The sequence below is a fragment of the Geotrypetes seraphini genome, chromosome 4 (genome assembly GCF_902459505.1).
Source record: "Geotrypetes seraphini chromosome 4, aGeoSer1.1, whole genome shotgun sequence".
Taxonomy (NCBI): domain Eukaryota; kingdom Metazoa; phylum Chordata; class Amphibia; order Gymnophiona; family Dermophiidae; genus Geotrypetes; species Geotrypetes seraphini.
This window is the reverse complement of record NC_047087.1, coordinates 235,912,164-235,938,354: the sequence shown is the minus strand read 5'-3', so window position 1 is coordinate 235,938,354 and position 26,191 is coordinate 235,912,164. Positions and strand designations below refer to the sequence as shown.

Genomic DNA, 26,191 nt, shown 5'->3' with positions numbered 1-26,191 from the left:
TGACATTAATTGGCAATTACTGGTACATGCACAAGTGCTAGGTGCTATTCCGTAACATTCACACCAGAACTGCTTAGCATGAATAGGGTTACCAGATTTTGTTCTGATAAAACCCGGACATGTAGCCCCGCCCCAACCTCACCCCATTCCACCCCAGCCCCGCCCTGTTATGTCCCAGCCCCACCCCCAAACCTCTTCTCCTCTTTCTTCCAGCTCAAGGCCACATATGCATGCGTGTGATGTCATTGTGCGTGCTCGGAGGCCCTCTAGACGCGGCTCCGAGCTTGAAAACCCGTACGAACTGCAAAGAATCTGTCCAGACCCCCAGACAGTCCTCTGAAAAGAGGACATATCCGAGTAAATCCAGACATCTGGTAACCTGAAGCATGAAGTATGTGGGAGCGTCAACATGGGCAGAGCAAGGGAGGGTCATAGGCATTCTTCTGAAACAAATGACTAACTTATAGAATACTGTTCATTAAAGGCTCATTTCTATAAACAGTGTCTAAAAAAATAGGCGCTGAGGAATGCGGTGCACAGAGGCTGTCAATTTTCATTTAGGCCCCGTTTATGGAATCGCATCTAGTGGCTCCTAAATTGGACTTAGACACCGGTAGGTGTCAAAATTTTAGGCTCCCCCTATTTATGCCAGGGTTTTCTTAGCCTAAATGCTGGTGCCTAAGCCCAATTTAGGCGCCTACATGGAAAACACGCCCAAGATCCGCCCACCATCTGCCATTAACCAGGCCCACTTTCTGGTGGGCACCTCAGACTAGGCACCTACTGATTTATTTATTTATTTAATCATTTATATACCACTTATATCCTAAGTGGTTTACATTCAGATACTTTATCAGATTTCCCTATCTGTTCTGGCGGGCTCAGACTCTATCTAGTGTACTTGGGGCAATGAGGGCAGTGACTTGCCCTCACAAGGGCACAAGGAGCAGTGAGGGATTTGAACCCACAGCCTCAGGGTTCTAAGGCTGTAGTTTTAACCACTGTGCCACACACTACCCACCTATCTAGAAATTTTAATTTAAGCTAAATAAGCCAATTAAGCTTGTTAAGGTAATTAAGTTAGGTGACTAAATTGGCTAGGCTCAGTGACTTAAGCATCTAGTTTTAGGCATCTTTTATAGAATCTGGACTCACGTGCACTTCAGGGCACCATTTGGTGCCAAGTGGCCTAACTGTTGGTGCCTAACATTATAGAATAAAAGCGTAAATTGGCACTGGTGCACCTAATGGAGAAGATTCCACTCAGTTGCTCATCCCAGCAGGTGATCACAGATGGAGCGGGGGTTGTTGATTAGGAATAGCCAGTTCAAGGCGTAAATTTCCAGTCTGTTGCTCTAACCATTAAGCGACTCCTTCTCAAGCCATACTCCCAGTGTGTTTACTGCTCCTGTCACTACTGCACTGTCTATGCTCAGCTTGGGAGCTAGCTGCAACTGCTGGTTCTTGGATTAATTGGGCCAGCTCTCTCCCACATGGAGAAGATTTAGCTCAGTTGCTCATCCCATCAGGGGATCACATATGGAGAGGGGGTTGGTGATTAAGAACAGCACATTTTAAGAAGTCCAGAAATAATGTTGATCTGACAAATATGATTTGAAATGAACAGAAGTGAGGAAAGGATTGAAAAAACTCGTGTGGCTATCTTGTAGAGCTCAGTAACACCTCCTCCTCCCTTCCCCCATGTAGTTCTTTGTTCATTTTTATTCATAGCAGCATGGTTTGCACACTCCATCCAATCTGCACAGCAAGGCTTATTATGGCTGCAGCATAGTCATAGCCATTATCAATCTGATTAAACCGATAAACCAACAGTCCAACCATATTGTTAACTAGCAATATTTTACTCATTGATTTCAACCTTAAGAAATCTTCTGCTCTGCCACTGATAAATATAACGCCCATGCTCATAAAATATGCATACTTGATCATGTTCTTTCTGTGCTGTTTTCAAGACACAAAGCATGGACACCTGCCCAGCACTGGCCTTTACTTACCAACTGCTGATATTGCCATCTAAGCACCACTCCAGCCCATCATAATACATCAAGGGTCACAAAGTCATTTAAGTTCTCTTTTAATTCCAACTCAGTGGCGTACTAAGGGAGGGGTGGAGGGGGGGAGGTCCGCCCCGGGTGCACACTCCAAGGGGGTGCACAGCCGGCCGGATCTGGATCCTCCCGCCTGCTTCAACCGGCACTTCAGCGCGGCTGCCGTACTTAGAGCAGAATCGGCAGCCGCGCTGAAGTGAAAAAGATCCCGTGATGACTGCGCTGTTTCTCTCCTCTGTTTCGGAAGAGGTAAGTGACTTCGGGGGGGGGGGGAGGGTTGGACCGGCAGCCGCAGTCATCGCGGGATCTTGCCACAACTAACTGCGTCTGCCGGCCCAGCCCCCTCCGACGTCACTTACCTCTTCCATCGGAGCAGAAGCAATCATCGCAGGATCTTTGGGATGGAGACAGAAAAGAGGTCAGGGAGGCAGAAAGGGTGTGGAGGGTGACAAAGGGGGGTCAGGGTGCTATGGAATCATGCTGAAGGGTGACAAAGGAGGGTCATGGTGGTTGGGAATCATGCTGAAGGGTGACAAAGGGGGTCAGGGTGGTATGAAATCATGGTGAAGGGTGAGTAAAGGGGTTAGGGTGGTATGGAAGCGTGGTGGAGGGAGAGAAAGGGGCAGATGCTGATGGAATTGCAGGGAAAGAGACATAAGGGGGAACGATACTGCATGGAATTGGGTTGTAGGGAGAGAAAGGGGGCAGATGCTGATGGAAGTGGTGGGAAAGAGAGAGAAGGGGCAGATGATGGAAGCGGGAGAGAGAAGAGGGCAGATGATGGAAGATCGGGGGAAGAGAGAAGGGGCAGATAATGGAAGTGGAGAGAAGGGGGAGAATGGAAGTGGAGAGAAGGGGGAGAGAGAAGAGGGCAGATGATGGAAGTGGGGGAAAGAGAGAGAAGGGGCAGATGATGGAAGTGGGAGAAGGGACAGATGATGGAAGTGGGGAGAGAGAAGAGGGCAGATGATGGAAGTGGGGAGAGAGAAGAGAGCAGATGATGGAAGGAGGGGATAAATAAAAGGAGGGCACATGATGGGGGAAAAGGATTGAGTTAGGGAAATACTGGAGGGGGTGAGGGAAAGAGGTGGGGAGCTGTAGGTAGACAGTAAAAAAGGAAATTGATGAGAGGGTAGTAAGAACATAATCTAGATGGATGCAGAAAATAAATTGAAAAAGGAAAATGAGGGAAGAAAGGGATTGCAGAAGAGAGGTGTGGGAGAGGGAAGGAGAAGAGAGAGATGCCAGACCAGTGGGGGTGAAAGGAGAGATGGAAGGGAGAGGCATACAGTTTCTGGAAGGGGCATCGAAGGAGAGAAGATGCCATATAGGGGCAGAGAGATGGCAGACAGTGGATGGAAGGAAGAGAGTAACAAGAAGATGAGGAAAGCAGAAACCAGAGAAGACAAAGGTAGAAAAATTTTTCTATTTATTTATTGCTTTAGGAGACATGTGTCACTGTTTCTGTGGTGTTGCATTGTATGCAGAGTCCAGCTTCTTGCTGGTTCGATTTAACCTTTGTCTATGTATTTCTATTTTATCCCCCCTTTTACAAAACTATGGAGCATTTTTAGCGCCAGCTGGTTTGGTAGCAGCTCTGATGCTCAGAATTCTATGAGCGTCAGAGCTGTTACCACCGTGGCTAAAATCCACACTACAGTTTTGTAAATGAGGGAGGGGTTAGTTTGTGATGACATATTCCATACTAGGCAAAGGTGTTTTCTGTGTTCTATGTGTTCGAAAGACATGGTTTTCTATTAGGATTGACGGTGTAGGATTGATCTGTACTAGTCTGGCTTGTTTAGTTTTACAATGGGTGTATTGATGTATTGCTCACTGCATATGTAAGATGCTGCCTTTTCCTAGGTACTCATGTGTGACGTGTGGCTTGGTACTAAAAATCATGTTTTTCGTACAGATGGCGGGGGTGTGTGCCAAAAAATGATGGGCCCCAGGTGTCACATATGCTAGGTACGCCACTGTTCCAACTGCTTTCTCTTTAGAACTCTTCTGTTTATCCTCTGCATTTTTGAATTCTGTCACTGATTTGTCTCCACCAGCTCTCCTGGGATGGCATTACAGGCATTCACCACCTCTCCATAAAGAAGTATTTTCTGATGTAATTCCTATGTCTATCACCCTGCAACATCAGTTCACGTCCTCTAGTTCTTCCATTTCCCCTGTCTCTGGAAAAAATTTGTTGTACAGTAACACCTTTCAAGTATTTCAACCACAGTATTATATCCCTCTTTTCCTCTAGGGAAGGGGTCGGCAACCTTTTTAATGCAAAGAGCCAATTTATCCAAAGTGTTTGATCCAAGATTTATAAAGAGCCACAAGGTGTAGCTTCTCTCTCCTCCAACCCTTCGTAGGTCTCTGTATCTCTCATCCCTCCCTCCCCCCAGCTCATAGCCAAGGTTCTCTCTCATCTCCAGGCCCTGACCTTTTAATCTCCCTCCCAATCCCACGATTCCCCTTCCAGGGCATACTGTGATATCTGGTGGTCCAGCGGGAGTCTTTGTGGCAGGAGCGCAGCCCTCTCACACCTGCCTCCTTGCAGCTGCCTTCTAAAATGTCTGCTGCGACCTCTTGCGGTACCTCACAGTACTACAGAAATGCTGTGAGCAGCTGTGAGAGGTCCAGCAGGAGTCTTTGTGGCAGGAGTGCAACCCTCTCCTGCCTCCTCGTGGCTGCCTTCTAAAATGTCTACTGTGACCTCTTGTGGCACCTCATGGTACTACAGGAAATGCGAGCAGCTGCGAGAGGTCACAGCAGCTATTTGAGAAGGCAGCCATGAGGAGGCCCCCACTGGACTACCAGGTACCCCAGTAGGCCGGGATGGGGGGGAAGATAATGGAGTTGGGAGGGAGATTAAAGGACCAGGGCCTGGAGAGCCATAGCCACATGAAAGAAGAGTTGCATGTGGCTTGCGAGCCGCAGTTTGCTGACTCCTGCTCTAGGGTATACATATCCAGGTCCTCAAGAGTCTTCTCATGTGTCTTTTGATGCAGATTCCATACCATTATTGTTACCTTCCTCTGAACTACTTCAAGTCTTTTTACACCTCTAGCAGGGGTGTCAGGTCTAAAGCGCACCGGGACAAAGGCGCGAGCAGACAACTGAGCGCAGCGCGGAAGTGCGCGCCAAAGAAAAAAACTGTTTTTAGGGGCTATGACGGGGTGTGTGGGGGGAACCCCTTCACTTTACTTTATATAGATCGCGTCACGTTGTGGGGGCATTGTGGGGGGTTTGGGGGGTTGTAACCCCCCACATTTTACTGAAAACGTAACTTTTCCCCTGTTTTTAGGGAAAAAGTTACATTTTCACTAAAATGTGGGGGGTTACAACCCTCCAAACCCCCCACAATGCCGCCGCGATCTGTATTAAGTAAAGTGGGGGGGGGGCTCCCCAACAAAAACCCCCATCGCAGCCCCTAAAAACAGTCTTTTTCTTCGGCGCGCGCCTCCATCTTGCGCTCAGTTGTCGGCGCGCGCCTTTGTCTTCCACGTTACTGTCTATGAACCCTAGCAGGATATGGCTTTGAAACTGAACACAGTACTCCAAGTAAGGCCTCATTAATTAGGGTTACCAGATGTCCCAAATTTCCTTGAACATGTCCGGAGTCTGGACGCTTTTCAAAACCTGGTACTTTGGGTTTTGAAAAGAAATTGCATCGGGAGGGGGCACCTGCACATACACGGATGTAACACGGTGATGTTGCACGCATGCATGCATGTGTGTGACATCATCATGTCGCATGACAAACAGGCAGCGGGGGGGGGGGGGGGCATGGGTGGAACTCGGCGGGCATGGAGGCAGGTCTAGGGGTCCGGATTTTACTGACATAAAATCTGGTAACCCTATGATTAATGACTATTCAGGGACATCAACATGTCCTTTCTTCTGCTAGTTATGCCGCTCTCTGTGCAGCCCAGCTTCCTTCTGGCTATGGTCCCTGCCTTTTTAAATTGTTTCACCAACCTAAGATCCTTTGTCACTATATCAGCTCAAGGCCTCTTTGCTGGTCTGGGCATATCCCTAGGATATACAATTCTTTTGGATGTCTGCTCCCCAATTGCTTCACTTTGCATGCTTTCATGATAAATTTTAGCTTTGCATGTTTTCATGATAAACATTAGCTCATTCTTCAAATTTTTGTAAATCATTTCTCATGTTTCTCACTCCCTTTGCAGTGTCCACCTTGCTGCAAATCTGTAGGTCATCAACACAAAGGCAGGACTTTTCCTTCTAATCCTGCAGCAATTTCTCTCACAATTATATTGAATACAATTGACTCCAATGCCAATCCCTGAAGCACTCCAGTACTGAACTTTCTTTCCTCCAAGTACCAAGCACTTTCTTTTCATTTACCACCACCACTCTCTGTCATCTGTCAGTCAACCAGTTTCTTATCGATTTCACCACTTAGGGTCCTAATTTCAACTTGCTAAGTTTATTAATGAGCCTTCTATGAGGAATCAAAGTAGTACAGAACAAGAGAACACAATCAAAAAGATCCACAAACAAGGTTAATCAACTGAAAACAATAAACCATTGATTCCAACGGAAATATTAATAAATGAAGGAAAAAGATCTCAGAGTTGCCACTCCCAGGATAATAGTATTATTGTCCACATGCCACAATTCCCTTTTGGACAATAATACTATTATCCTGGGAGTGGCAACTCTGAGATGTTTTTCCTTCTATGAGGAACCATTTCACAGGCTTCACTGAAATCTTACTGGACTAAATCTAGCACGTTTCTGTGGTCTAATTTTCTAATCACCCCATCAAAGAAAACAATCGGATTCATCTGACACAATGTTCCTTTGATAAAACCATTTTTCCTTGGATCTTACAATCCATTTGATTCCAGGAAGTAGGGTTACCATATTTGGAGCTTTACTTGGATGTATGACCCTGCCCTGCTCTGCCTCCAGCACCGCCCAGTTCTGCCTTCAGCCCCACCCCTCAAAGCCTCGTTGTCTTCCCCGACATGCTCCGGCCACATCTGGAGGACCTCAAGCATACGTGGCTGTGTGTGTGGCGTCATCCACGCATGCTCAGAGGCCTTCCAGAAGCGGCCAGAGCTCATAGGGGCTTTCCAAAACCTGGACAAACTGCTGGGTTTTGGAAAGTCCATCCAGGAACCTGGACAGTCCTCTAAAAAGAGGTTTTCCCGGACATCTGGTATCCCTACCAGGAAGTTGACATCCTTTCGTTTAGCAGCGCCTTAATTATTTTTCCATCCACCATAGTGATGCATACTTGCCTGTAATTTTTCATTTCTTCTTTTTCACCATTGATATGAAGAGGGCCCACATCCAGTCTTTTCCAATCCTGCAGAACCTCTCTGGCTCCAAGGATTTATTTAACAATTTTTAAGATGATCTGCCAGAACCTCTCTGAGCTCTGTCGGTATCCTGTGATGGATCTCAATGATCCCGTGGTTTGGTCCACTTTTCATAAACACTTTCATCTGTGAATGGTGCAATATCTACAGCATTCCCATCTATACATTTTCTTCAGTGAATATCACACAGAAGTATTTGGACAGCATTTCTGCTTATCCCTCATCATTATCTATATACTAGTCTGTAAGCCCGTTACATTAACGGGTGCTAGAATAGATGTGTGTGTCTGTGTTTCTTTCTTTCTTTTTCTCTCTGCTTGGTCGCTTTCTGTCTGCCTGTCTTTCTTTCTTTCTGTCTCTCTCTTTCCTCGGCTGTCCACCACCACCCCTTGCCTTCTCCCCCTGTTCAACAGTACCCTTCTCCCTTCCTTTTACCTCCCCCCCTGTCTAGCAGCACCTCTTCCCTGCTCCACCTGTCCAGTAGTAGGCCTTCTCCCTTCCTTTTACCTCCCCCCTGTCTAATAGTACCTCTTCCCTGCCCCCCCTGTCCAGCAGTAGGCCTTCTCCCTTCCTTTTATTTCCCCCCCCCCTGTCTAGCAGCACCTCTTCCCTGTTCCCCGTGTCCAGCAATAGGCCTTCTCCCTTCCTTTTACTTTCCCCCCCCTGTCTAACAGCACCTCTTCCCTACTCCCCCTGTCCAGCAGTAGGCCTCCCTTCCTGTTATCTCCCCCTATGGCCTGTAGCACCTCTTCCCTGCTCCCCCTATCCAGCAGCACCCCTTACCTGCTCCCCCTGTCCAGCATTTGGCTTCCTGGTCGTTCGTGTCTGCCCTCCTCTTCAATAAAAAACCAACTGAGGATCGCAGCCGGCTGTAGTGAACCTTGCAGGTGCTTTGCACCTCAGTAGCACGTTCCCTTGATGCGATCTGGTGCATCAGAGGGAACGAGCTACTGAGGTGCAGAGTGGCCTGCGAGGTTCTCTACAGCCAGCCGCTATCCTCAGTAGGCTTTTTTGAAGAGGAGGGCAGACAGAAGAGCCGCTTCGGTGGACTGAATGGAGGACTGCCGCTCGATGCCTGGAGGAGCTGGAGAGCAGGGAGGCCCGCGCTTTACAATTTCTCTGCCAGTAGCGCGCATGCACACTCCTGCCGGCCAAGGATCTACGGATCACGGTAGGAGTGCACATGCGCACTTAGCGTTTTATTATTATAGATGCATATCATTTCTCAGTATATATCAGTCTTGCACTTATGTACCGTATTTTCACGCATATAACGCGCATACGTGTATAACACGTATACGCATATAGCGCACGGGTCCAAACCATTTGTGTAAAATTTTTTTATATAGCACGCACACGCGTATACCGCGCATGCTGCTATAACCTCCTCCCACCACTCCCGCTTACTCCTTCTTCTGGCCTGCGAACCGGCATCCTCCCCCCCGCTCGTGTCACCCCCCTCCCCCGCAATCCTACATCCCCCCCAGCACCGCAAAGACATCGGTCACTTACCCGATTGGGCACCGGCAGCACCAATGCACAGGACGTGCCAGTGCCAGTGCCCGAAGATCCTCCCTCGTTGGGCTGGGCTGGGCTGGGCTGGGCTTGGCGGTGCGAGGGAGATCCTCCCTCTTCCCTGTGCCGGGCTGGACTGGGCTTTGAGCATTTACGCATGCTCAAAGCCTTCTGGTCTCGCTCTCTCAGTCCAGCCCGGCACAGGGAAGAGGGAGGATCTCCCTCGCACCGCCCAGCCCAGCCCAGCCCAGCCCAACTAGGGAGGATCTTCGGGCACTGGCACTGGCATGTCCTGTGCATTGGTGCTGGTGCCGGTGCCCAATCGGGTAAGCGACCGATGTCTTTGCGGTGCTGGGGGGGATGTAGGATCGCGGGGGAGGGGGGTGACGCAAGCGGGGGGGAGGATGCCGGTTCGCAGGGGGGATGCCGGATCGCACAGAAAAACAAAATTTGTATAACGCGCTCACACATATAACATCCATGGTTATACTCGGTTTGTAAAATTGTGTATAACACGCACGTTATATGCGTGAAAATACAGTATACGAGTTTCTGATCCTTTCCTGTATATTTGTCTGCCCCATGGCTTTGTTTTCTACTCACAAGTAAAATTCTAGATCTACTACATGCCGAGGACACAAAATTTGTCGCCCTGAGAGTGACTTATGAACGTGTATTGATATCTTCTGTCCAAGGTGAAACTCTCATTAGCCTCTATATTAACATAAAGAAAACAAAAGTCTGATCAACTGCCTTTTAACAGAAATCTATCAGTTACAGCTACACCAAAATTAAAATTGAATGGTAGCCAATTAAACATTTTGCTGTCTCAGTTCAGTTCCTAATGACATTGGAATTGGATTTGGATTTTCTAGATTTAATTAATTGCCTTTCCAAACCTGAGTTGAAGGCAAGTTGGATTCAGGTACAATAGATTTCCATGGCCCCAGAAGGCCTGCATTTGAATGGCTAGATTTACTAATGTGCATTAATGTGTTAAAGTATATTGACACACATTATTGTGATTTAATACATCTTGACGCAAACCCCCATCGTTTTCAGTGGGGTCTATTTACTAAATAAGTGCATAACTCCATTAACACATTAATAGCCTTTCCAATTCTGAGTTGAGGCAAACTGGATAAAGGTACAGTAGATTTCCGCAGCCCAGAAGACCTGCATATAACAGTTAGATTTACTAAGGTGCATTAATATGTTAATGTATATTGACATGTACGTATTTAACAATACATCTTATTTAACACAAACCCCATTATTGTCAAAGGGTCTATCTACTAAATTAAGTGAATAACTCCATTAACATGTTAATGTATATTAGTAAATCAGGGCCTAAGTTTTACCTGGGGCAATGGAGGGTGAAATTAGTTGCTAAAGATCATATGGATCAAGAAGGGGAGGAATGAAATTTGAACACTGGGTGTAATTTGAACACTAGGTTCTCTGTTTCTCAGCCAGCTATTATAACCACTGATGGATGGCTATTCAAAGCGCATTAAGTCAATTTGCATGCTTTATTTTGCACATACCAAAAAAAATTAGAACAAATATGTGCAACAAACTGAAAAAAAAAATCTGAACAACAAAAGAAAAAAAGGCTAAGAAAGCCACAATTTTGCATTGTGCCCATCCCCAGGAAGCAGGAAGTTTTCACAATAACAATCCTTGTATAGCGCAGCTACCTCTCAGTTCTGTGTGGTTTACAGAGTAAAGATACTGGACATTCACAGTGAATTACAATCCATTAGTTAAAAATTTAACCAAACAAGTATGGTTTAAAAAAATTTTTAAATGCCACTTAGGTGTTGGAACTTAATATAGAATTACCAAGATGTTTATCCTAAATACCGGCCTGATAAAATAGAATTCTGCATTTATAAAAACATCCCTAGAAGGCTAGAGTCATAGATTATTTAAAATTTATTTTTAAAGATCATTATTTCACCGACATCACAAATGCAAAAAACAAACAAACGACAAACACCCCCCCCTCCCCAAAAGCAAAAGCACACAAAACAAGTGTGCCAAGCATTCAAAAATCATAACACATTTAAAAACCATAACAAATAGAATCCTGTTGCATATATTAGTCGGAACAACTATCAAGAAACAGAGCAAGACTCAAGATGAAACTTCGTGCTAAATACATTTTCAAGAAACCCCTCCCCTATCCTCGCCACCCCTCTACTTTCCCCTTTGCCTGTGAGCACCAGTCTTCTGCTATGCACAAAATAAATATAACAAGCTAGGGATAAGAGTGTTAGTGTTTTCGAAATACCCAAACTATCATTTTGCATAGGGCATCTACATCAGAAAAGATACATCCAAGACTCGGCACAGACTAAGACTACAGGAGATCTCCGTTGATCTCCCGTGGTCTGCAACAATACCGGAAATTCGATCCCAGTGCCGTATCCAGTGATTGGCATTGAGTTCCTGGTCTATTTTTGGCCATCTGAGACATCGCTGGCTAGTCCGCTATTCAGCGGTTTGCCAGCTCAACGGCAAAAGATATTCCACCCTTTTAGGCTATTGTATTTGGTTGCGGAACTTACCCCCTCCTTTACAAAGCTGCACTAGCGTTTTTAGTGGTAGCAACTCAGACCTCATAGGAATTCTATGACCATCAGAGCTGTTACCGCGGTGGACAGTGTTATAAATGTTAGCACAGCTTTGTAATGGAGGGAGTTAGTCAGCAAGCCAGTGAATATTGGAGATGACTGGCCGGTGGATATTCAGCGGATAAGCCGGATATTCAGCGTGAGCTGACTAACTCCCATTGAATATCAGCAGATAATCTGCTATGTGCTATTTATATGGCCGGGAGCCATTCTCAGCTGTCTAAATAATGGGAATATCAGGCCCAGAGTCTTTGATAAGTACATACAGGTCCATGGGAAATACGTGTGTGTTTCTTAGACAAGCAGAGGGTGCAAACATTCTATAAAACTACACATTTACAAAGAGTGACATCACCTAGCAGTTTCTATGTGCATATGCTTACAATATGCTTACAATATTATGCTTACAATATTATGCTTACAATATTATGCTTACAATATTATGCTTACAATAGTAAGTGCAGATTTCACTACTCAAGACAAACTGATTCTCTCATATGTGTTACATATTAATAGATGATTGTACTTAATAAAATCAATTTTATCTCAGGTTGATGTGCACAGTTCCTTCCCCAATTTTTTTTTGTTGTATACTTGTCGTGGGGTTTTCCTTGTTTTCAAGAACACAAACTCCAAGCTTGGTAATATTTAGGCTACAAGCCCAAAGAGTTAAAGTGCTTGACTATCATTCAGGGTATTGACAGGTCAAGACAGGAGGATAGAGATGGAGTAGAAGCTGAATAAAAGAGAATTACTAAAATGGTTCAGAGTCTGCATCATAAACCTTCTAACTATCTCTAATGTGGAGGAACAACCTAGTGGTTGCAGCTGCTGTCTCAGCACCCTGAGGTTATGAGTTCAATCCTCCACTTCTACCTCAGTAGCAGATTAATCATGCTGACACTTTCTGCTACATTTGCAGTGAGTTCTGTCTGAAAGCATGAAGAAAAAAAACATGACTTCACTGGTAAAGGCAGCCTATAAACTCTCTCTTAGATGTAAAGTTGGTAGTCAAGACAAAAGCTGGGCTCCCCATATTTGTTGTGCATCTTTTCTGTTAACCTGAGAGTTTGGATCAAAGGTTCATGGTCAACCATGCCATTTGTTGTCCCAATTATAGGAAGAGAGCAGAAAGATCATGTTACACAGTGGCATAATAAGGGGGGGGGAGTGGGAAGGTGAGGGTGCCAGCACCTCTCTGCCCCCCCATGCCATGCTTGTGCCCTCCCTTCCCCACCCCGATACCTCTTTAAATCTTTGCCAGTGTGAGCAACTATTCTGGCCTGCTTCTCATGCTGGCCTGGCTCCCTCTGAAATCACTTCCTTATCAGAGGGCCAGGAAGTAACATCAGAGGTGCAATGCTGGCGCAAGCAGCAGGCCAGAGAAGCTGCTCACGCTGGTGAAGATTTAAAGAGGTACAGGGTTGGGAAAGAAAATGTTTGGCATGGGGTGTGTGGAATGAGTTGGGAGGGTGGCATGGAAGGAGTGAGGGGGTGTAAAGGAGGGCCATAATCAAAAGAAACGTCTAAGTCTGATTTGGATGTAGGGTGCTAGTCACCCAAAGTTGGCAGTGGCAAAATGTCCATTCTTGAAAAATACATCTAAAATTTTTTTTTCCCGAAAATCATCTCCATATATCCAGGCGTTTGATCGTCCAGACCACCGCCACATTCTCAACCAAAAATTTGTCCAAGTCCCAAACTCCCAGAACAAGACCTTTTGGATGTGGGAGAGGCCAGTATTGTGATGGACTAGCCACCCAGGCATGGCAGCAGAGCAGAGGAACACTGCTGTGAACTTCACAAAAAGGGTGCCACATAAACATCTCACCAGAACTCCCTTATAGGTTATGGTGAGGCTCCCCCAATACTCCTAAAACCCACTATACAAACCTGTCTACAACCCAAATAGCCCTTATGGCTGCAGGTGACACCTATATGGCAGTACAGTAAGGTTTTGTGGGTTCACATTTTCCACCATTAATGTACTACTACTACTATTAATTATTTCTATAGTGCATAGCAGACGCATGCAGCACTGCACAGAGTCACAAAGAAGAAGAAAACAGTCCCCGCTCAAAAGAGCTTACAATCTAAACAGCCAAGACAGACAAACAGGATGTCATGGATACAGTTAAGGGGAACAGTAGCTTAGTGGTTAGAATGGCTTATGGACCTAGGTCCTCCTCTCTATGGTTCAGTAGCTCATCCCCAAGACTACTTAAGCCACCTCTGGGCAGCTCTGCTAGTAACATAGTAACTGACGGCAGATAAAGACCTGAACGGTATTTTTAGACATGTCTAAGTTTCGATTATGAGCCCCTTAGAGCTCCTTTAACTAAGGTGCGCTAGCTATACCGTGCGCTACGCGGCTAGAACTAATGCCAGCTCAATGCTGGCGTTAAGGTCTAGCGCGCGCTATTCTGTGTGTTAATGCCCTAACGCAGTGTTTTTCAATCTTTTTACACCTATGAACCGGCAGAAATAAAATAATTATTTTGTGGACCGTCATCGGTCCGTGGACCGGTGGTTGAAGAACACTGGGCTAAGTTGTGGGCCAGACCCCGCCCCCCATAATAGTACTAATTGCACCATGCACGTCCTGTGCCTCATCTGGAAGCTTTCCCTCTGATGTTGCAACGTCAGAGAGAAGGCTTCCAGTTCAGGCACAGGATGCCCATAGGAGCCATTGCCCGTGGCTTTGTGCACTGAATCAATTAGGAAGAGAAAGCTGGCTCGAAGATAACGGCGCATCAATCGCTCCGTGGACCGGCGGTTGAAGAACACTGTTTTGGGCCTGATGCACGTGCTGGCCCTATGGACCGGCAGGAAATTTCTGTGGACCGGCATTGGTCCATGGACCGGTGGTTGAAGAACACTGCCCTAACGCACCTTAGTAAAAGGAGCCCTTAGTCTTTATGTGCCATCATTCTCCATGTTTTTATGTTTTTGTTAGAACAACTTGGCAGTGGTTAGGTAGATAAATGTGAATAATTGCAATATTTTCACTTGGTCAGAGAAGTAACAAAATGCATTTATTGGTTAGTGGGGCCAAACAAACCAATCCCCAACTCTGCCTTCAAGTTCTAATTGCATATACCTTATTGGCAAAAAATATTGGTTGGCTAGGACCAAAGTGGCATGCCTTATTTCACTGTCTAAGTTCTCAGAGGACTTTTTGACATGAAATGAAAAGGAACAGCAATCCCAACGACTAAATGGTAACTACCCAGTTTGTATTAAGAAGCAGATTAACTCACTTTCTAAAGTCAGCTCGTCTTCACTCAACTCTGTCTTTTGACATCATTCCAATATTTCCAGCTGGCACTCAACAGCTGCTAGCAGTAAGATATTTAGAATTGGACATTAGTAATGCTGAGAATCATAAACAGGCTCCGTGTGCCAGAACAGAAGGTGCTAGCTCAGAGTGGTGGTCAGTCCTGTTCTTGCACTCAGCTATTGCATTGGTCTTTTTAAAGTACTGCATTAGAAATGCTGCCAGTTCCCTGCCATCTCTCACAAAAGCTGACTGAAAGAGATCCAACTTTCATAAGAATAAAAATTGCACCTCACTGAAAGCAAAAGGAAGCTACAATAAATATATGTGTATTCTGTATCTATCCACCCTCCCCTTTGGTCTTTTTAAAATCTGTGAATGTCATGATATAATTGAAAATGAGCACAATATACTTGTGTATGTGTATGTATATGTATATATAGGGAAGACCCTATGACTCACAGCCAACATGCTGTAGAACTGGCTGCTGATGAAACAGGTGCTGTGCAAACACATGGCCCTGGTAATAACAGATCTGTGCCCAATCCCAGACACCTACTAAGGGAATCTAAATAGCTAAGTGCCCATTTATATTTTCCTAGGCAGGTGGCTAATGTGCCTAAGTCAGTGCAGGGAGATCCTGGCAGGTTAGTGAGAGGCAAAACCTAAGGGTCAGGACATCAAATACACACCAGCAGCAAACCAGTAAACCAGTTTGAACAGGCTTGTACCTCAGGAGAAACCTCAGCCAATCAAGAGGCAGCTCACTTTGGAACCTTAACTCACTCTGGAACCTTAACTACCTGAGCAAGGTTAAGCAGAGAAGAGGGCAAGAACAGCAGGCCTGCAACATGCAGCTGAGAGAACACAAAACCACTGTTATCTGGGGAGCAGAAGCCAGCAAGGTCCTGGGCAGGCAAGCTCCAGAAAGTAAGGTAGTGTTCCCAGAAGTAAATGATCAAGAAGGCAGTATGGAACTAGGCTCAGATAATGAAATGCCAATGCCAGTGCTGGGAAACCTATGGACTTGAATGGTGATTGTAATCCTCTGGAAACTATGATGGAAATTTAAAGTGGTGAAGCTTTAAAAGTGCTTTCAGAGGAGAAAATAAATTGAGTTTAAAAGTTGTGTTCCAGGAATGAAGTGTACGGCTGCTTACTAAACTTCATGCTCCAGCTGTGGATTAAGGCTCTCTAATGAGTATAGACATTGAACTGTGATGGCAGGATGATTTGGGAGAATGAAACTGCAAGACAGAAGGTATTTCTCTAGCAGGAACATTGTGAGAAGTTCCACAGGCTATAGCCTGCCACAGTGAGATATGACAGTAGCAAATCAGCTGATGTTTTTGTAAACCTGAATGGGATTGGGAGGGATTTGCTACATCTAATCAATTTGGGCTAGCTAGAATCCCACACTACTGAGCTGCAATTAGCAGTAGTGCTTAGTAGTGTTTCAGATTAGGTCTTAGGACCTGAAAAGGTTAAAGCTCTATGAATTGTTAATGTATTGATTTAAACTGTGAGTTGCTCAGGATGTCAAATGAGAGAAAAGTGTTTGCTTGCCATCTCTTCAAGGTATGCTGGCCTGGACTTAATAAATGAATGCCAGAGCCAAAGTATAATTAGGGAAGAATTCAAAGTGGCAAAAGAATGGAAGGAAGTTAGATTGCCACTGTCTCCAATGAATACTGGTCTGGACTTATGGAAGGGGAGCCAGAACCAATGATTGCTGGAAAGTGAAAGAAACTTTGCACTAGAAAAGTTTTTTATTTTTGTCTTGATGGAAAGTAGTGAACCAATACAAGGGGCTTAAAGCTGTTTATTTTTGAGTCTCAAGTAACTAGAAGTTTCTCTTTGCGACATTATTTTGAATTATGGCAGGGCCAGTCATTTCTACCAATAAAACACAGATATTTTGCTTAAAGACGTGTTTTTCTACTTTTGTGAGATGGTGTAGCCTAGGGCTCCCTCAAATATTTGTTTATTTTTTTTAGCTAGTACAACCAGTAATTTTTAAAATTTAACTGCTATCAAAGAACAAAATAAAATTTAAATATACTGTTAGAGAATATAATTTTGCCTTTTTGAGTTATTTGAGTTAAGTTAGTGGGTTGGTTGCCAATTTCTATGAGAAATTCAATCAAGAGTGCTGGTACCCAATGCAAGACAGAAGAAAGAGAATTTAACATACTTACTAGATCCATCTTGAGCTGGTTATCTTCAATCTTCAGATTCACCTGCAAGAAAATTCATTTACAAAAAGAAACAAATTCTATGATTTACCATTAGCGTTCAAATTTGAGCTCAAAACTGGATAGTTTATAGACTAGAAGCTGAAAGTTTATTTATCCGATGTATTCCTTTTGTGGAGAGGAGTACAGTAAAACCTTGGTTTGCGAGCATAATTTGTTCCGAAACCATGCTTGTAATCCAAAACACTCATATATCAAAGCAAATTTCCCCATAAGAAATAAAGGAAACTCAGACGATTCATTCTACAACCTAAAAACTTTGATACAAAATACTGTATGTAATTGTATTGCAAGACCTCACTCAATTAGAACAGTCACTACACTCCTGCAGCATCAGAGAAGAACCATCGGCTCAGTTGTGATGATGTGATGCGTGTATACTGTATGTACTCGTATTGCAAGACCCTGCTTGTTTATCAAGTTAAAATTTAATAAAATGTTTTGCTTGTCTTGCAAAACACTTGCCATCCAAGTTACTTGTAATCCAAGGTTTTACAGTATTTAGTTCTGACAATTGTTTGCTGTCTGTTAAAACATAAAAACACAACTGTAAGGGGTTTTTTCATCATGCAAACTTTGTTATTCTTGTTTTTTATTCTAATTTTAAATACAGAAATAAATCATTACTCTTACAATTATAATATCTTTTCCTAAGTTTTCTAGTTTAAAATTATTCCTATTCATGAAAGATTGTTGTACACATCCAGGAGGGGATGGGGAGAGGGTTAGGGTGGGGGAAGGGTTTTAATAGCTGTATATTATTTGTTGGAATAGAGTGCAGTATGTTATATTACTTGATTGTTCATCTGTATGCACTATGTATTCGACTTAAAATGAATGAAGAATTTATAAAAAAAAATTTTTTTTAAAAAAATTATTCCTATTGCTTTCAGAGGTGATAGGACAAGGTTAGTTTTTTAAAATAAGTATTTCACTCTCATTTAGGATACTGTTAATTAAGGGTACCAGCCAGCTTCAACTGATGACTGGCAATTATTTTTTTTTAAATTTCTATACTGTTTAAAACGAGTACTGCAGTGGTGTACCAAGGGGGGGGAGGGCGGTCCGCCCCGGGTGCAGCCTTAGGGAGGGTGCACAGCCGGCCCGGTCCCCATCACGCTTCCTCCTTCCTTACTTAAGGTGACCAGCGAGTAAACCCTTCTGACCCTCCCAGCGAGAGCAGCAAACCTCCCTCCAGTAGCGTCGGCGGCCGCAGCGCTAAACAGGCTGCTTCGCAGCTTTCTCCTGCCAGTGAAGCGTCACTGATGACGTCATCAGTGACGCTTCACCGGCAGGAAAAAGCCGCGAAGCAGCCTGTTTAGCGCTGCGGTTGCCGACGCTACTGGAGGGAGGTTTGCTGCTCTCGCTGGGAGGGTCTGAAGGGTTCATTTGGGGGGGAGAGATAGGAGGGTCAGCGGGGGTTCGGCTGGGAGGGGGGAGAAGCAGTCTGCCTCGGTGCTCCAAGGCCTGGCGCCATTACCTTCTTCGGGCAGCAGCAGCTTTAATAATTCGCTGCTGTTGCCAGCTTCAGGCCTTCCTCTCTGCCGGGTCCTGTCTACTTCCTGTTTTCATGAAGACAGGACCCGACAGAGAGGAAGGCCTGAAGCGGGCAACAGTATTGAATTGTGAATGCTGCTGCTGCCTGATGAAGTTCAGGACACCAGGCCTTGGGTGACAGAAGGAGGAAAGGGAGCAGAGGGAGAGAGAATGGGGGAGAGTGTTGCTGTACCCAACTGGACGGAATGAAAGGAGATGCCAGGGCTTGGAGGGAAGAAGAGATGCCAGGGCATGGAGGGAAGGAGGAAAATATGCCAGATCAAGGGAAAAGGAAGGGGGAAAGGAAGGAGGAGATGTCAGAGCATAGGGGAGGGGGTGGTGACAGAGAGAGAAAAATGGAGAGGTGACAGAGTTGAAATCAATCATGTACAAAGGAGAGAAGGGGCACGGGGTAGATAGTTTATGGAAGGAGCATAGAAAGAGGGAAGATAGCATATGGAAGAGAGAGAGAGAGGGTGGACACTGGATGGAAAAAGCACAGAGGGTAGTGAATGGAAGGGGTGAGATAGAGGGTGAACAGTAGATGGAAGGGGTAGAGAGAGGGAAGCAGACACTGAATGGAAGTGTGGGGGAGAGGAGGGACAGCTGCTGAATGGAAGTGTGAGGGAAAGGGGGAGCAGATGATGGAAGGAAGTGGGGAGAATAAAGAAAAAAAGGGCACATGCAGGATTGAGGTAAGAGGATAGAGTTAGTTACTAGAAGGGGTGAGGGAAAGAGGTGGCAAGCTATAGGTAGACACAGTGAAAGAGGGAAATTGAGGACTGAATAGTAAAAAAGAATTTAGACAGAGGCAGAAAATAAAATTGAGAAGGAAGACCAGGAAAGAACAGGAGGAAGGGAGCGGAGAGAGAGATGCCAGAACAGGGGGGAAGGAGAGGAGACAGATACCAGACCAATGGGGGTGAAAGGAGAGATGGAAGGGGGAGGCATACAGTTTCTGGAAGGGGCATAGAAGGAGAGAAGATGCTATATAGGGGCAGAGAGATGGCAGACAGTGGATGGAAGGAAGAGAGTAACAAGAAGATGAGGAAAGCAGAAACCAGAGAAGACAAAGGTAGAACAAAAATTTTCTATTTATTTATTGCTTTAGGAGACATGTGTCACTGTTTCTGTGGTGCTGCATTGTATGCAGAGTCCAGCTTCTTGCTGGTTCAATTTAACCTTTGTCTATGTATTTCTATTTTATCCCCCCTTTTACAAAACTGTGGAGCGTTTTTTAGCGCCAACCATGGTGGTAGTAGCTCTGATGCTCAGAATTCTATGAGCATCAGAGCTGTTACCACCGTGGCTAAATCCACACTACAGTTTTGTAAAAGGGGGAGGGGTTAGTTTGTGATGACATTCCATACTAGGCGAAGGTGTTTTTTGTGTTCTGTGTGTTCGAAAGACATGGTTTTCTGTTAGGATTGACTGCAGGATTGATCTGTACTAGTCTGGCTTGTTTAGTTTTACAATGGGTGTATTGCTGTTGTACTTCTCACTGCAGTATGTAAGATGCTGCCTTTTCCTAGGTACTCATGTGTGACGTGTGGCTTGTTACTAAAAATCATGTTTTTCGTACAGATGTGCCAAAAAATGATGGACCCCGGGTGTCACAAATGCTAGGTACGCCACTGGAGTGCTGTCCTGAGGGTGGGGGTCACAGTAGGTACTTTATCTCATTTTGTTGGAGGGCCTTGAAGATCAGAGATTTTAAGTTTTGTCCTTGCAAGGTACTATTAACCAGTGCAGTTTTTGAAGGAATAATGTGATGTGATTGTGCTATTTGCAACTAGAACTGTACTAAATAGCATTTTTTTTACTCTTTGGCCAAATAGAAATGAAAAATATTATTCAGTTGCATATGAATTCCAAATATGAATAATAGAAATTGAGCTTTAACATAATAAATAATAAAAGAAGCAATGTGAAATTAGAAATCAAATGTTTATTTCAGTAGGATTTAAATCACTCTTTGATCAAATCTGAATAATGTATTCGGGGCACTATTCAAGGCCAAATCAAACCCAAATATGAATATTCAGTATAGCCATACTTGCAATCCTTTATCAATGATGCTTAAGGCATTCTAAATTAATTGAAGCTTTGCAAACTCTTTGCAGTCTCGGCAGCCATTTTAAACCAATAATGGCATCAGGCAAGAAGGAATGGGTTTCTTTACTGCCTCCAAAGAAGCCATGACCAGTATGGCTTTTAAGGAGGGCCTGGAGGTGGGAAGGGAAGGAGGCAGAGGTGGCAGTGACCTGGCAGGGCCTGCCTGAGGGTGGGGTGTGTGTGTGTGTGTGCAGTAACAACATTTTCAGTTCTGGTTTTGGTTCTACCTACCAGTTTTCTGTTGGCCTCTAACGGAATGTGTCCCAATTTAAATATTTTGGTATTTTGTTAACTACGTGTTGTTGGGGTTTTTTTTTGTTTTCACAATTATGTATGTTTAATATGTACACTACTTAGATTTAAGCGGCTTATAAATTTAAAAAATAAATCAATCAATCACTAGCTAGCAGTTAGAAATTGGCTAACTGACTAATATTTTGCAGGTGATAACTGGTTACCTGAAGATCATAAGCAATTATCTCCTGCTGACTGGGTGATCCTCAGATTTCATCAGCACATAACCACATAGAAATAGTTCTCTAAGTGAGGGCATCCTTTGAGGTGCCCCGATGTCACATGGTGAGAGTCTATTCTAAAACAGCATCTGGATGCCTGGATTCCATTATACTGTAGAACACTTGCACAATCCAGTATCAAGCCTCCCAAAATCCAGGTGCCTCTATTACAGGGGTAGGCATGAGATAGATTTGCATCTCAAGAAGACAGTGCATGCAAATCCATCTCATACATATTCATTGTGGATATCCTGAAAGCCTGACCTGCCTGTGGCTCTCGAGGACTGGAATTGCCTACCCCTACACTACTGCAACAACCATAGACCTGACATAAATCTGGGAACCTAAATGCACTCATTTCTCTTTTTTTTCAGTTCAATATGTTTAATTATTTGCAAAAATAGAACAATGTAAAGACAAGATTTCTAACAGTCAGGAAGGTCTTTGAACAAGAAAAATTATACATGTTATAGTATTCTGTACATGGGGTGCATAAATGGTAGCACCTCCCATGCCTTTCTCATGCTGTGTCTTGCGAATGCCCCTTTACATTTGCATGATATGCCATTTACATGTGCCCTTACACAATAACACTTAGCTGCTTTTGGTACCACTTATTGCATGAGTGTACACTTACCCAGTGGCGTACCTAGGGGGGGGCGGGGGGGGCGGGCCGCCCCGGGTACCAGCCCTAAGGGGGTGTTCCCGGCCTTGCCGTTCAGTCCCCCGCCACCCCCGAAGGACCGCTCGCCCCACTGACCTTCCTGCACCATCTGTGAAGCAGCCCGCAGCAGGATCGCGAAGTCAGCGTCAGCATCCCTGCGCTGCTTCCTGCGCCGCGATCCCGCCCCACCCTGAAGGCCTGATGCCCCGACCTACCCCGAAGGACCGCTCGCCCCCCTGGCCTCCCCGCACCACCTATGAACAGCCGCAGCAGGATCACGAAGTCAGCGTCAGCATCCCTGCGCTGCTTCCTGCGCCGCGATCCCGCCCCTCCTCTGACGTCAGAGGAGGGGCGGGACCGTGGCGCAGGGATCGCTGACGCTGACTTCGCGATCCTGCTGCGGCTGTTCATAGGTGGTGCGGGGAGGCCAGGGGGGGCGAGCGGTCCTTCGGGGTGGGTCGGGGCATCAGGCCTTCAGGGTGGGGCGGGCGGGCAGGCAAGCAGGCTTTCAAGGGGGAGGGGGTGACAGGCAGGCAGGCAGGCCTTCAAGGGGGGACAGGCCTTCGGGGGGGGGTGCAGGCCTTCAAGGGGGGCAGGCAGGCCTTCAGGGGGGTGCAGGCCTTCGGGGGGGGGGTGTAGGCCTTTGGGGGGGGTGCAGACCTTCAAGGGGGTGCAGGCCTTCAAGGGGGGAAAGGCAGGCAGGCCTTCAAGGGGGGGACAGGCCTACAAGGGGGGGGGACAGGCCTTCAAGGGGGGGTGCAGGCCTTCAAGGGGGGTGCAGGCCTTCAAGGGGGAGACAGGCCTTCAAGGGGGGGAAAGGCAGGCAGGCCTTCAAGGGGGGGACAGGCCTACAAGGGGGGGTGCAGGCCTTCAAGGGGGGTGCAGGCCTTCAAGGGGGAGACAGGCCTTCAAGGGGGGGAAAGGTAGGCAGGCAGGCCTTAAAGGGGGGACAGGCCTACAAGGGGGGGACAGGCCTACAAGGGGGTGGGACAGGCCTTCAAGGGGGGGACAGGCCTTCGGGGGGGTGCAGACCTTCAAGGGAGTGCAGGCCTTCGGGGGGGGTGCAGGCCTTCAAGGGGGTGCAGGCCTTCAAGGGGGGGAAAGGCAGGCAGGCAGGCCTTCAAGGGGGGGACAGGCCTACAAGGGGGGGGGAAGCTACAAGGGGGTGGTACAAGCCTTCAAGTGGGGGACAGGCCTTCGGGGGGGGGTGCAGACCTTCAAGGGAGTGCAGGCCTTCGAGGGGGGTGGTGCAGGCCTTCAAGGGGGTGCAGGCCTTCAAGGGGGGACAGGCCTTCAAGGGGGGAAAGGCAGGCAGGCAGGCCTTCAAGGGGGGACAGGCCTACAAGGGGGGGGGAGAAGCTACAAGGGGGTGGGACAGGCCTTCAAGTGGGGGACAGGCCTTCGGGGGGTGCAGACCTTCAAGGGGGGGACAGGCAGGCAGGCCTTCAAGGGGGGGACAGGCCTACAAGGGGAAGGGACAGGCCTTCAAGGGGGGTGCAGGCCTTCAAGGTGGGACAGGCAGACCTTTAAGGGGGGACAGGCCTTTGGGGGGGGGACCATGATTTAGAAGTACACAGAGGGAAGGGGGTGTTCAAAGAGACATGCATATGCCAAACTTTGGGGGGGGGGAAGAAATAATGGGTCTGAAAATAGAGGAGAGGGAGAGAGATGATGGACCATGGGATTTAGGGAGGGAAGGAACAGAAAGGGAGAGAAATTGGACACAAGGGATGGTGTGGAGGAGGGATAGAGATACTGGATAGGAGGGTAATTAGGAAAAGAAACGGAGAGATGGTGGACTCTGGGATGGTGGGGAAGGAGGGAGAGATGCCGGATGAAAGGGTATTTAAGAAAAGGTGGATCTGTGGAGGGAGATGAAAAAAAGGAAAGATACCAGACTTCCTGGGAAGGGAAGGGAAATGGAAAGGGAGGACAGAGTTGGCAGATGGATGGTTAGCATGCAGAAAGAAGGAGACCCTGGCAAGCAAGTTATCAGAAGAAAACCAGAGCCTTGGACCAACAAAATTTGAAATATAACCAGACAACAAAAGGTAGAAAAATTAATTTTATTTTCTGTTTTGTGATTATAACATGTCAGATTTGAAATGTGTATCCTGCCAGAGCTGGTGTTGGACTGCAAACGTGAGCTAGGATTTAACAGAAAGAGGAAAAGTCCTTTTTGTTTCTTTATTTTATTTACACCACAGCGCCAGTGTGGTTAGGAGAAGCCAAAGGGGGTGAAAAAGCTATAAAACCCACCAGGAGTTTTGAAAAAAATCACCCAACTGGGCAGGAAAATCGAATTGAAAAACCAATTCAATAGGGCTGAATCGAATCAAAATTTTTTTTTTCCTGTATCTGGCAGCATTAGTTTGCGCTACTGTCTTAGACTTTAGGACCTGGGATTGGGGAGAGATGGCATCCTCAGTACTTTATAATGCAAGTGAAACGAGGATTTGGTCAGACTTTTGAAGGGTCTGCAGAAAAAAAATATTGTATAGGCCGGGGACATGAGACAGCAGGAAATGGGAACTTTTCTTCCTTCTATTTTTGTGAATGGAAAGGCTGAGGATGTCAGAGAGGTCAGTTAAAATATGTGCTTTATAAGAAAATATAATAATGTGTTTTATAAAGTTTATAGCATAGCTGGCCTACCCAGTGAGGTGTTCCTAGTGGTGATGGTGGCAGCGTGTCAATGTGTTGAGAGGAAGAGGTGGTCTGGGAAATTCTGCTGAGCAAACTACGGGCCCATTTCCACCCCCCAGTTAGTCCACTCCACTCAACTGATTCACACACTGAGTTGGTCTTTGGGTGTTGTTTTGGGATCTCTTCCAGTGGTTTATCTCCTTCTGGTCCAAGGAAGGAAACTTTGTTATCCTTAGCATTGACCTACAGAATATGTTTGTAACAGCGCTGCTTGTGTGGCATTAGGCTATGTAGTGATCGAAAGAAAAAAACAGACCTTTGCACATTTTTGCACTATATGGTGGGTGTATGAGGAGATTCACATTTCCTGCACAGCTAAGTCCATGTGAAGTTACCTTGTGCTGTATTTGACATCTAGCAAGGTCTCTGTTTGAAAGGAAAGATCTAAACTTAAAAATGAAGTGGCCAGAAGTTATGGTAAAAGCAGATAGTGTAGCTGGTTTTAAGAAAGATTTGGACAAATTCCTGGAGGAAAAGTCCATAATCTGTTATTAAGACATGGGGGAAGTGTCTGCTTGCCCTGGATCGGTAGCATGGAATGTTGCTACTCTTTGGGTTTTGACCAGGTATTAGTGTCCTGGATTGGCTACCATGAGAATGGGCTACTGGGCATGATGGACCATTGGTCTGACCCAGTTAGGCTATTCTTATGTTATGTTCTCATCTGTAGGGGCCTTTGTTTTCACTTCTTATTTTAATGTATTTTTTTTCTGGGAACTTATCAGTGTTTTTTATAATGGGAACAAAAATGGAAGAGAATTAATGTGTGTGGAATGGGGGGTAACTAATTTCTTCAGCTAAATAATTCAATCCACTTCAAACAGACATAGGAGAACTTGTGCACCATTCACACACCCTCCAACCAAAAACGTCAAAAGAAAAAAACTGTTCGACAACCTCCTAGCCATTCGAGCTGCAACACTCGACCCCCAACTCTACAACCAATTGATATCAACCACAGACTGCAAAACCTTCAAAAAGAAATAAAAACCCTTCTATTCAAAAAACACATAAAACCGAACTAACACAATCAGAACTGTCCCAAGCATCACCTGCAACTACTCCATATGTACTTCTAATGTCATGACAATTTAGACATAATTTATGTTATGTTATGTTTGGAATAATGGTTACATATATGAGGTTCAATAAAAGAAAATTTTCACTGCCTGTTTCTATTCTGACCATTTATTCCATTTCATGGTTATTGCAAAAAAAAAAAAAAAAAAAAATTTTTTTACATGGGGGGGGGGGGGGGGGGGTGTCAAAAAATGATGGGCCCCGGGTGCCACATACCCTAGGTACGCCACTGCACTTACCCACACTAGTACTGGTATTCTATGCATTCATGCACACAATTTTGGCAAATATTTGGGTGCCCTACTAATGCGGCAAAAAATCTGAACACTATTCACTTAAAGGGCCATTCTATAAATTGGCAACTCAGTCTAGACACCCCAATGCGGTGCTTTGCACAAATTCTGTAATAGCGTTTATGCACCAAGATTCTTTTATAGAATAATAGTGTAAGGTCAGTGCACCCTCT

The 26,191-nt window shown here is 45.6% G+C and overlaps 1 protein-coding gene across 4 annotated transcripts in view; it reads left to right on the top strand.

Annotated features, from left to right (window-relative positions):
• Nucleotides 1-26,191, top strand: part of WDFY4 (WDFY family member 4) — a 613,830-nt gene that overhangs the window by 15,361 nt on the left and 572,278 nt on the right. For 2 of the 4 annotated variants that reach the window (XM_033941176.1, XM_033941173.1), the window contains exon 1: nucleotides 15,647-16,115. The exons of 1 other annotated variant lie outside the window; for it this stretch is intronic. The gene's annotated coding sequence lies outside the window, so the exon portion shown is untranslated. Of the gene's footprint in view, nucleotides 1-15,646; nucleotides 16,116-26,191 lie in introns of those variants that run through there. One more of the 4 variants, XM_033941174.1, reaches the window with a different exon arrangement.